Source organism: Ammospiza nelsoni, unplaced genomic scaffold (assembly GCF_027579445.1).
Source record: "Ammospiza nelsoni isolate bAmmNel1 unplaced genomic scaffold, bAmmNel1.pri scaffold_51, whole genome shotgun sequence".
NCBI classification, from domain to species: Eukaryota; Metazoa; Chordata; class Aves; order Passeriformes; family Passerellidae; genus Ammospiza; species Ammospiza nelsoni.
The window spans coordinates 1,622,664-1,633,923 of NW_026683190.1; positions in this window are offsets into that span (position 1 = coordinate 1,622,664).

Sequence of the window (11,260 nt, forward strand, 5' to 3'; positions counted from 1 at the left end):
TCTTCTTGGCTAGTCCTTCGCAGCTGCTGTGTTCTTGGAACTCAGGGCTTTCTGGTTAATAGAGCCCTTACCCTAGGCGTAACTCAAACCTTAACCCTAGGAAGGAAAATCAGCCTATGGTTCGGGATGGTCTCATGGAAATATCAGTGGTGGCAGCCAAGTTGCGTCACTTTTGCGCTCCCCTTGGGATGCCTTTCGCAGCTGCAGTGTGCCTGGAGCCCAGGGCTTCCTGGTTTTAAAAGTCCTAGGCCTAAGCCTAACAGTAACCCTAGGAAGGTAAATCAGCCGGGTATTAGGGTTCTTCCTAAGGGAAAAGCCGTGAAAGCAGCCATGTTGTGGCACTTCTGCACTCCCTTTGGGATGCCTTTGGCAGATGAAGTAAGCCTGGAACTCAGGGCTTCCTGGTAAAAAAAATTCAAGCCCTAGGCTGAACCCTAACCCTAACCCTAGCAGATAAATCTGCCTAGGTATAGGGATGGTGCCAAGGAAAAAGCTGTGAAAGCTGCCATGTTGTTGCACTTTTGTACTCCCCTTGGGATGCCTTGAACAGCTGCAGTGTGCCTGGAGCTAAGGGCTTCCTAGTTTTAAAAATCCTAGCCCTAGGCCTAAGCCTAACAGTAACCCTGGGAAGGGAAATCAGCCTGGTTTTAGGCGTCTTGCCAAGGAAAAAGCCGTGAAAGCAGCCATGTTGTGGCACTTTTGCACTCCCTTTTGGATGCCTTTCACAGCTCCAGTGTGCCTGGAACTCAGGGCTTCCTGCTTTTAAAAATCCTAGCCCTAGGCCGAACCCCAACCCTAAGACGAGAAAGGCAAATCAGCCAGGAATTAGGCATGTCCCCAAGGAAAAAGCTGTGGAGGCAGGCATGTTGTGGTACTTTTGCGCTCTTCTTGGCTAGTCCTTCGCAGCTGCTGTGTTCTTGGAACTCAGGGCTTTCTGGTTAATAGACCCTTACCCTAGGCGTAACTCAAACCTTAACCCTAGGAAGGAAAATCAGCCTATGGTTCGGGATGGTCTCATGGAAATATCAGTGGTGGCAGCCAAGTTGCGTCACTTTTGCGCTCCCCTTGGGATGCCTTTCGCAGCTGCAGTGTGCCTGGAGCCCAGGGCTTCCTGGTTTTAAAAGTCCTAGGCCTAAGCCTAACAGTAACCCTAGGAAGGTAAATCAGCCGGGTATTAGGGTTCTTCCTGAGGGAAAAGCCGTGAAAGCAGCCATGTTGTGGCACTTTTGCACTCCCTTTGGGATGCCTTTGGCAGATGAAGTAAGCCTGGAACTCAGGGCTTCCTGGTTAAAGAAATCCAAGCCCTAGGCTGCACTCTAACCCTAACCCTAGGCAGATAAATCAGCCTAGGTATAGGGATGGTGCCAAGGAAAAAGCTGTGAAAGCTGCCATGTTGTTGCACTTTTGTACTCCCCTTGGGATGCCTTGAACAGCTGCAGTGTGCCTGGAGCTAAGGGCTTCCTAGTTTTAAAAATCCTAGCCCTAGGCCTAAGCCTAACATTAACCCTGGGAAGGGAAATCAGCCTGGTGTTAGGCGTCTTGCCAAGGAAAAAGCCGTGAAAGCAGCCATGTTGTGGCACTTTTGCACTCCCTTTTGGATGCCTTTCACAGCTCCAGTGTGCCTGGAACTCAGGGCTTCCTGCTTTTAAAAATCCTAGCCCTAGGCCGAACCCCAACCCTAAGACGAGAAAGGCAAATCAGCCAGGAATTAGGCATGTCCCCAAGGAAAAAGCTGTGGAGGCAGGCATGTTGTGGTACTTTTGCGCTCTTCTTGGCTAGTCCTTCGCAGCTGCTGTGTTCTTGGAACTCAGGGCTTTCTGGTTAATAGAGCCCTTACCCTAGGCGTAACTCAAACCTTAACCCTAGGAAGGAAAATCAGCCTATGGTTCGGGATGGTCTCATGGAAATATCAGTGGTGGCAGCCAAGTTGCGTCACTTTTGCGCTCCCCTTGGGATGCCTTTCGCAGCTGCAGTGTGCCTGGAGCCCAGGGCTTCCTGGTTTTAAAAGTCCTAGGCCTAAGCCTAACAGTAACCCTAGGAAGGTAAATCAGCCGGGTATTAGGGTTCTTCCTAAGGGAAAAGCCGTGAAAGCAGCCATGTTGTGGCACTTCTGCACTCCCTTTGGGATGCCTTTGGCAGATGAAGTAAGCCTGGAACTCAGGGCTTCCTGGTTAAAAAAATTCAAGCCCTAGCCTGACCCCTAACCCTAACCCTAGCAGATAAATCAGCCTAGGTATAGGGATGGTGCCAAGGAAAAAGCTGTGAAAGCTGCCATGTTGTTGCACTTTTGTACTCCCCTTGGGATGCCTTGAACAGCTGCAGTGTGCCTGGAGCTAAGGGCTTCCTAGTTTTAAAAATCCTAGCCCTAGGCCTAAGCCTAACAGTAACCCTGGGAAGGGAAATCAGCCTGGTGTTAGGCGTCTTGACAAGGAAAAAGCCGTGAAAGCAGCCATGTTGTGGCACTTTTGCACTCCCTTTTGGATGCCTTTCACAGCTCCAGTGTGCCTGGAACTCAGGGCTTCCTGATTTTAAAAATCCTAGCCCTAGGCCGAACCCCAACCCTAAGACGAGAAAGGCAAATCAGCCAGGAATTAGGCATGTCCCCAAGGAAAAAGCTGTGGAGGCAGGCGTGTTGTGCTACTTTTGCGCTCTTCTTGGCTAGTCCTTCGCAGCTGCTGTGTTCTTGGAACTCAGGGCTTTCTGGTTAATAGACCCTTACCCTAGGCGTAACTCAAACCTTAACCCTAGGAAGGAAAATCAGCCTATGGTTCGGGATGGTCTCATGGAAATATCAGTGGTGGCAGCCAAGTTGCGTCACTTTTGCACTCCCCTTGGGATGCCTTTTGCAGCTGCAGTGTGCCTGGAGCCCAGGGCTTCCTGGTTTTAAAAGTCCTAGGCCTAAGCCTAACAGTAACCCTAGGAAGGTAAATCAGCCGGGTATTAGGGTTCTTCCTAAGGGAAAAGCCATGAAAGCAGCCATGTTGTGGCACTTCTGCACTCCCTTTGGGATGCCTTTGGCAGATGAAGTAAGCCTGGAACTCAGGGCTTCCTGGTAAAAAAAATTCAAGCCCTAGGCTGAACCCTAACCCTAACCCTAGGCAGATAAATCAGCCTAGGTATAGGGATGGTGCCAAGGAAAAAGCTGTGAAAGTTGCCATGTTGTTGCACTTTTGTACTCCCCTTGGGATGCCTTGAACAGCTGCAGTGTGCCTGGAGCTAAGGGCTTCCTAGTTTTAAAAATCCTAGCCCTAGGCCTAAGCCTAACATTAACCCTGGGAAGGGAAATCAGCCTGGTGTTAGGCGTCTTGCCAAGGAAAAAGCCGTGAAAGCAGCCATGTTGTGGCACTTTTGCACTCCCTTTTGGATGCCTTTCACAGCTCCAGTGTGCCTGGAACTCAGGGCTTCCTGCTTTTAAAAATCCTAGCCCTAGGCCGAACCCCAACCCTAAGACGAGAAAGGCAAATCAGCCAGGAATTAGGCATGTCCCCAAGGAAAAAGCTGTGGAGGCAGGCATGTTGTGCTACTTTTGCGCTCTTCTTGGCTAGACCTTCGCAGCTGCTGTGTTCTTGGAACTCAGGGCTTTCTGGTTAATAGAACCCTTACCCTAGGCGTAACTCAAACCTTAACCCTAGGAAGGAAAATCAGCCTATGGTTCGGGATGGTCTCATGGAAATATCAGTGGATGCAGCCAAGTTGCGTCACTTTTGCTCTCCCCTTGGGATGCCTTTCGCAGCTGCAGTGTGCCTGGAGCCCAGGGCTTCCTGGTTTTAAAAGTCCTAGGCCTAAGCCTAACAGTAACCCTAGGAAGGTAAATCAGCCGGGTATTAGGGTTCTTCCTAAGGGAAAAGCCGTGAAAGCAGCCATGTTGTGGCACTTTTGCACTCCCTTTTGGATGCCTTTCACAGCTCCAGTGTGCCTGGAACTCAGGGCTTCCTGCTTTTAAAAATCCTAGCCCTAGGCCGAACCCCAACCCTAAGACGAGAAAGGCAAATCAGCCAGGAATTAGGCATGTCCCCAAGGAAAAAGCTGTGGAGGCAGGCATGTTGTGGTACTTTAGCGCTCTTCTTGGCTAGTCCTTCGCAGCTGCTGTGTTCTTGGAACTCAGGGCTTTCTGGTTAATAGAGCCCTTAACCTAGGCGTAACTCAAACCTTAACCCTAGGAAGGAAAATCAGCCTATGGTTCGGGATGGTCTCATGGAAATATCAGTGGTGGCAGCCAGGTTGCGTCACTTCTGCGCTCCCCTTGGGATGCCTTGAACAGCTGCAGTGTGCCTGGAGCCTAGGGCTTCCTGGTTTTAAAAGTCCTAGGCCTAAGCCTAACAGTAACCCTAGGAAGGTAAATCAGCCGGGTATTAGGGTTCTTCCTAAGGGAAAAGCCGTGAAAGCAGCCATGTTGTGGCACTTTTGCACTCCCTTTTGGATGCCTTTCACAGCTCCAGTGTGCCTGGAACTCAGGGCTTCCTGCTTTTAAAAATCCTAGCCCTAGGCCGAACCCCAACCCTAAGACGAGAAAGGCAAATCAGCCAGGAATTAGGCATGTCCCCAAGGAAAAAGCTGTGGAGGCAGGCATGTTGTGGTACTTTTGCGCTCTTCTTGGCTAGTCCTTCGCAGCTGCTGTGTTCTTGGAACTCAGGGCTTTCTGGTTAATAGACCCTTACCCTAGGCGTAACTCAAACCTTAACCCTAGGAAGGAAAATCAGCCTATGGTTCGGGATGGTCTCATGGAAATATCAGTGGTGGCAGCCAAGTTGCGTCACTTTTGCGCTCCCCTTGGGATGCCTTTTGCAGCTGCAGTGTGCCTGGAGCCCAGGGCTTCCTGGTTTTAAAAGTCCTAGGCCTAAGCCTAACAGTAACCCTAGGAAGGTAAATCAGCCGGGTATTAGGGTTCTTCCTGAGGGAAAAGCCGTGAAAGCAGCCATGTTGTGGCACTTTTGCACTCCCTTTGGGATGCCTTTGGCAGATGAAGTAAGCCTGGAACTCAGGGCTTCCTGGTTAAAGAAATCCAAGCCCTAGGCTGCACTCTAACCCTAACCCTAGGCAGATAAATCAGCCTAGGTATAGGGATGGTGCCAAGGAAAAAGCTGTGAAAGCTGCCATGTTGTTGCACTTTTGTACTCCCCTTGGGATGCCTTGAACAGCTGCAGTGTGCCTGGAGCTAAGGGCTTCCTAGTTTTAAAAATCCTAGCCCTAGGCCTAAGCCTAACATTAACCCTGGGAAGGGAAATCAGCCTGGTGTTAGGCGTCTTGCCAAGGAAAAAGCCGTGAAAGCAGCCATGTTGTGGCACTTTTGCACTCCCTTTTGGATGCCTTTCACAGCTCCAGTGTGCCTGGAACTCAGGGCTTCCTGCTTTTAAAAATCCTAGCCCTAGGCCGAACCCCAACCCTAAGACGAGAAAGGCAAATCAGCCAGGAATTAGGCATGTCCCCAAGGAAAAAGCTGTGGAGGCAGGCGTGTTGTGGTACTTTTGCGCTCTTCTTGGCTAGTCCTTCGCAGCTGCTGTGTTCTTGGAACTCAGGGCTTTCTGGTTAATAGAGCCCTTACCCTAGGCGTAACTCAAACCTTAACCCTAGGAAGGAAAATCAGCCTATGGTTCGGGATGGTCTCATGGAAATATCAGTGGTGGCAGCCAAGTTGCGTCACTTTTGCGCTCCCCTTGGGATGCCTTTCGCAGCTGCAGTGTGCCTGGAGCCCAGGGCTTCCTGGTTTTAAAAGTCCTAGGCCTAAGCCTAACAGTAACCCTAGGAAGGTAAATCAGCCGGGTATTAGGGTTCTTCCTAAGGGAAAAGCCGTGAAAGCAGCCATGTTGTGGCACTTCTGCACTCCCTTTGGGATGCCTTTGGCAGATGAAGTAAGCCTGGAACTCAGGGCTTCCTGGTTAAAAAAATTCAAGCCCTAGCCTGACCCCTAACCCTAACCCTAGCAGATAAATCAGCCTAGGTATAGGGATGGTGCCAAGGAAAAAGCTGTGAAAGCTGCCATGTTGTTGCACTTTTGTACTCCCCTTGGGATGCCTTGAACAGCTGCAGTGTGCCTGGAGCTAAGGGCTTCCTAGTTTTAAAAATCCTAGCCCTAGGCCTAAGCCTAACAGTAACCCTGGGAAGGGAAATCAGCCTGGTGTTAGGCGTCTTGACAAGGAAAAAGCCGTGAAAGCAGCCATGTTGTGGCACTTTTGCACTCCCTTTTGGATGCCTTTCACAGCTCCAGTGTGCCTGGAACTCAGGGCTTCCTGCTTTTAAAAATCCTAGCCCTAGGCCGAACCCCAACCCTAAGACGAGAAAGGCAAATCAGCCAGGAATTAGGCATGTCCCCAAGGAAAAAGCTGTGGAGGCAGGCGTGTTGTGCTACTTTTGCGCTCTTCTTGGCTAGTCCTTCGCAGCTGCTGTGTTCTTGGAACTCAGGGCTTTCTGGTTAATAGACCCTTACCCTAGGCGTAACTCAAACCTTAACCCTAGGAAGGAAAATCAGCCTATGGTTCGGGATGGTCTCATGGAAATATCAGTGGTGGCAGCCAAGTTGCGTCACTTTTGCACTCCCCTTGGGATGCCTTTTGCAGCTGCAGTGTGCCTGGAGCCCAGGGCTTCCTGGTTTTAAAAGTCCTAGGCCTAAGCCTAACAGTAACCCTAGGAAGGTAAATCAGCCGGGTATTAGGGTTCTTCCTAAGGGAAAAGCCATGAAAGCAGCCATGTTGTGGCACTTCTGCACTCCCTTTGGGATGCCTTTGGCAGATGAAGTAAGCCTGGAACTCAGGGCTTCCTGGTAAAAAAAATTCAAGCCCTAGGCTGAACCCTAACCCTAACCCTAGGCAGATAAATCAGCCTAGGTATAGGGATGGTGCCAAGGAAAAAGCTGTGAAAGTTGCCATGTTGTTGCAGTTTTGTACTCCCCTTGGGATGCCTTGAACAGCTGCAGTGTGCCTGGAGCTAAGGGCTTCCTAGTTTTAAAAATCCTAGCCCTAGGCCTAAGCCTAACACTAACCCTGTGAAGGGAAATCAGCCTGGTGTTAGGCGTCTTGCCAAGGAAAAAGCCGTGAAAGCAGCCATGTTGTGGCACTTTTGCACTCCCTTTTGGATGCCTTTCACAGCTCCAGTGTGCCTGGAACTCAGGGCTTCCTGCTTTTAAAAATCCTAGCCCTAGGCCGAACCCCAACCCTAAGACGAGAAAGGCAAATCAGCCAGGAATTAGGCATGTCCCCAAGGAAAAAGCTGTGGAGGCAGGCATGTTGTGCTACTTTTGCGCTCTTCTTGGCTAGACCTTCGCAGCTGCTGTGTTCTTGGAACTCAGGGCTTTCTGGTTAATAGAACCCTTACCCTAGGCGTAACTCAAACCTTAACCCTAGGAAGGAAAATCAGCCTATGGTTCGGGATGGTCTCATGGAAATATCAGTGGATGCAGCCAAGTTGCGTCACTTTTGCTCTCCCCTTGGGATGCCTTTCGCAGCTGCAGTGTGCCTGGAGCCCAGGGCTTCCTGGTTTTAAAAGTCCTAGGCCTAAGCCTAACAGTAACCCTAGGAAGGTAAATCAGCCGGGTATTAGGGTTCTTCCTAAGGGAAAAGCCATGAAAGCAGCCATGTTGTGGCACTTCTGCACTCCCTTTGGGATGCCTTTGGCAGATGAAGTAAGCCTGGAACTCAGGGCTTCCTGGTAAAAAAAATTCAAACCCTAGGCTGAACCCTAACCCTAACCCTAGGCAGATAAATCAGCCTAGGTATAGGGATGGTGCCAAGGAAAAAGCTGTGAAAGCTGCCATGTTGTTGCACTTTTGTACTCCCCTTGGGATGCCTTGAACAGCTGCAGTGTGCCTGGAGCTAAGGGCTTCCTAGTTTTAAAAATCCTAGCCCTAGGCCTAAGCCTAACATTAACCCTGGGAAGGGAAATCAGCCTGGTGTTAGGCGTCTTGCCAAGGAAAAAGCCGTGAAAGCAGCCATGTTGTGGCACTTTTGCACTCCCTTTTGGATGCCTTTCACAGCTCCAGTGTGCCTGGAACTCAGGGCTTCCTGCTTTTAAAAATCCTAGCCCTAGGCCGAACCCCAACCCTAAGACGAGAAAGGCAAATCAGCCAGGAATTAGGCATGTCCCCAAGGAAAAAGCTGTGGAGGCAGGCGTGTTGTGGTACTTTTGCGCTCTTCTTGGCTAGTCCTTCGCAGCTGCTGTGTTCTTGGAACTCAGGGCTTTCTGGTTAATAGAGCCCTTACCCTAGGCGTAACTCAAACCTTAACCCTAGGAAGGAAAATCAGCCTATGGTTCGGGATGGTCTCATGGAAATATCAGTGGTGGCAGCCAAGTTGCGTCACTTTTGCGCTCCCCTTGGGATGCCTTTCGCAGCTGCAGTGTGCCTGGAGCCCAGGGCTTCCTGGTTTTAAAAGTCCTAGGCCTAAGCCTAACAGTAACCCTAGGAAGGTAAATCAGCCGGGTATTAGGGTTCTTCCTAAGGGAAAAGCCGTGAAAGCAGCCATGTTGTGGCACTTCTGCACTCCCTTTGGGATGCCTTTGGCAGATGAAGTAAGCCTGGAACTCAGGGCTTCCTGGTTAAAAAAATTCAAGCCCTAGCCTGACCCCTAACCCTAACCCTAGCAGATAAATCAGCCTAGGTATAGGGATGGTGCCAAGGAAAAAGCTGTGAAAGCTGCCATGTTGTTGCACTTTTGTACTCCCCTTGGGATGGCTTGAACAGCTGCAGTGTGCCTGGAGCTAAGGGCTTCCTAGTTTTAAAAATCCTAGCCCTAGGCCTAAGCCTAACAGTAACCCTGGGAAGGGAAATCAGCCTGGTGTTAGGCGTCTTGACAAGGAAAAAGCCGTGAAAGCAGCCATGTTGTGGCACTTTTGCACTCCCTTTTGGATGCCTTTCACAGCTCCAGTGTGCCTGGAACTCAGGGCTTCCTGATTTTAAAAATCCTAGCCCTAGGCCGAACCCCAACCCTAAGACGAGAAAGGCAAATCAGCCAGGAATTAGGCATGTCCCCAAGGAAAAAGCTGTGGAGGCAGGCGTGTTGTGGTACTTTTGCGCTCTTCTTGGCTAGTCCTTCGCAGCTGCTGTGTTCTTGGAACTCAGGGCTTTCTGGTTAATAGACCCTTACCCTAGGCGTAACTCAAACCTTAACCCTAGGAAGGAAAATCAGCCTATGGTTCGGGATGGTCTCATGGAAATATCAGTGGTGGCAGCCAAGTTGCGTCACTTTTGCACTCCCCTTGGGATGCCTTTTGCAGCTGCAGTGTGCCTGGAGCCCAGGGCTTCCTGGTTTTAAAAGTCCTAGGCCTAAGCCTAACAGTAACCCTAGGAAGGTAAATCAGCCGGGTATTAGGGTTCTTCCTAAGGGAAAAGCCATGAAAGCAGCCATGTTGTGGCACTTCTGCACTCCCTTTGGGATGCCTTTGGCAGATGAAGTAAGCCTGGAACTCAGGGCTTCCTGGTAAAAAAAATTCAAGCCCTAGGCTGAACCCTAACCCTAACCCTAGGCAGATAAATCAGCCTAGGTATAGGGATGGTGCCAAGGAAAAAGCTGTGAAAGTTGCCATGTTGTTGCACTTTTGTACTCCCCTTGGGATGCCTTGAACAGCTGCAGTGTGCCTGGAGCTAAGGGCTTCCTAGTTTTAAAAATCCTAGCCCTAGGCCTAAGCCTAACATTAACCCTGGGAAGGGAAATCAGCCTGGTGTTAGGCGTCTTGCCAAGGAAAAAGCCGTGAAAGCAGCCATGTTGTGGCACTTTTGCACTCCCTTTTGGATGCCTTTCACAGCTCCAGTGTGCCTGGAACTCAGGGCTTCCTGCTTTTAAAAATCCTAGCCCTAGGCCGAACCCCAACCCTAAGACGAGAAAGGCAAATCAGCCAGGAATTAGGCATGTCCCCAAGGAAAAAGCTGTGGAGGCAGGCATGTTGTGCTACTTTTGCGCTCTTCTTGGCTAGACCTTCGCAGCTGCTGTGTTCTTGGAACTCAGGGCTTTCTGGTTAATAGAACCCTTACCCTAGGCGTAACTCAAACCTTAACCCTAGGAAGGAAAATCAGCCTATGGTTCGGGATGGTCTCATGGAAATATCAGTGGATGCAGCCAAGTTGCGTCACTTTTGCTCTCCCCTTGGGATGCCTTTCGCAGCTGCAGTGTGCCTGGAGCCCAGGGCTTCCTGGTTTTAAAAGTCCTAGGCCTAAGCCTAACAGTAACCCTAGGAAGGTAAATCAGCCGGGTATTAGGGTTCTTCCTAAGGGAAAAGCCGTGAAAGCAGCCATGTTGTGGCACTTCTGCACTCCCTTTGGGATGCCTTTGGCAGATGAAGTAAGCCTGGAACTCAGGGCTTCCTGGTTAAAAAAATTCAAGCCCTAGCCTGACCCCTAACCCTAACCCTAGCAGATAAATCAGCCTAGGTATAGGGATGGTGCCAAGGAAAAAGCTGTGAAAGCTGCCATGTTGTTGCACTTTTGTACTCCCCTTGGGATGGCTTGAACAGCTGCAGTGTGCCTGGAGCTAAGGGCTTCCTAGTTTTAAAAATCCTAGCCCTAGGCCTAAGCCTAACAGTAACCCTGGGAAGGGAAATCAGCCTGGTGTTAGGCGTCTTGACAAGGAAAAAGCCGTGAAAGCAGCCATGTTGTGGCACTTTTGCACTCCCTTTTGGATGCCTTTCACAGCTCCAGTGTGCCTGGAACTCAGGGCTTCCTGATTTTAAAAATCCTAGCCCTAGGCCGAACCCCAACCCTAAGACGAGAAAGGCAAATCAGCCAGGAATTAGGCATGTCCCCAAGGAAAAAGCTGTGGAGGCAGGCGTGTTGTGGTACTTTTGCGCTCTTCTTGGCTAGTCCTTCGCAGCTGCTGTGTTCTTGGAACTCAGGGCTTTCTGGTTAATAGACCCTTACCCTAGGCGTAACTCAAACCTTAACCCTAGGAAGGAAAATCAGCCTATGGTTCGGGATGGTCTCATGGAAATATCAGTGGTGGCAGCCAAGTTGCGTCACTTTTGCGCTCCCCTTGGGATGCCTTTTGCAGCTGCAGTGTGCCTGGAGCCCAGGGCTTCCTGGTTTTAAAAGTCCTAGGCCTAAGCCTAACAGTAACCCTAGGAAGGTAAATCAGCCGGGTATTAGGGTTCTTCCTAAGGGAAAAGCCATGAAAGCAGCCATGTTGTGGCACTTCTGCACTCCCTTTGGGATGCCTTTGGCAGATGAAGTAAGCCTGGAACTCAGGGCTTCCTGGTAAAAAAAATTCAAGCCCTAGGCTGAACCCTAACCCTAACCCTAGGCAGATAAATCAGCCTAGGTATAGGGATGGTGCCAAGGAAA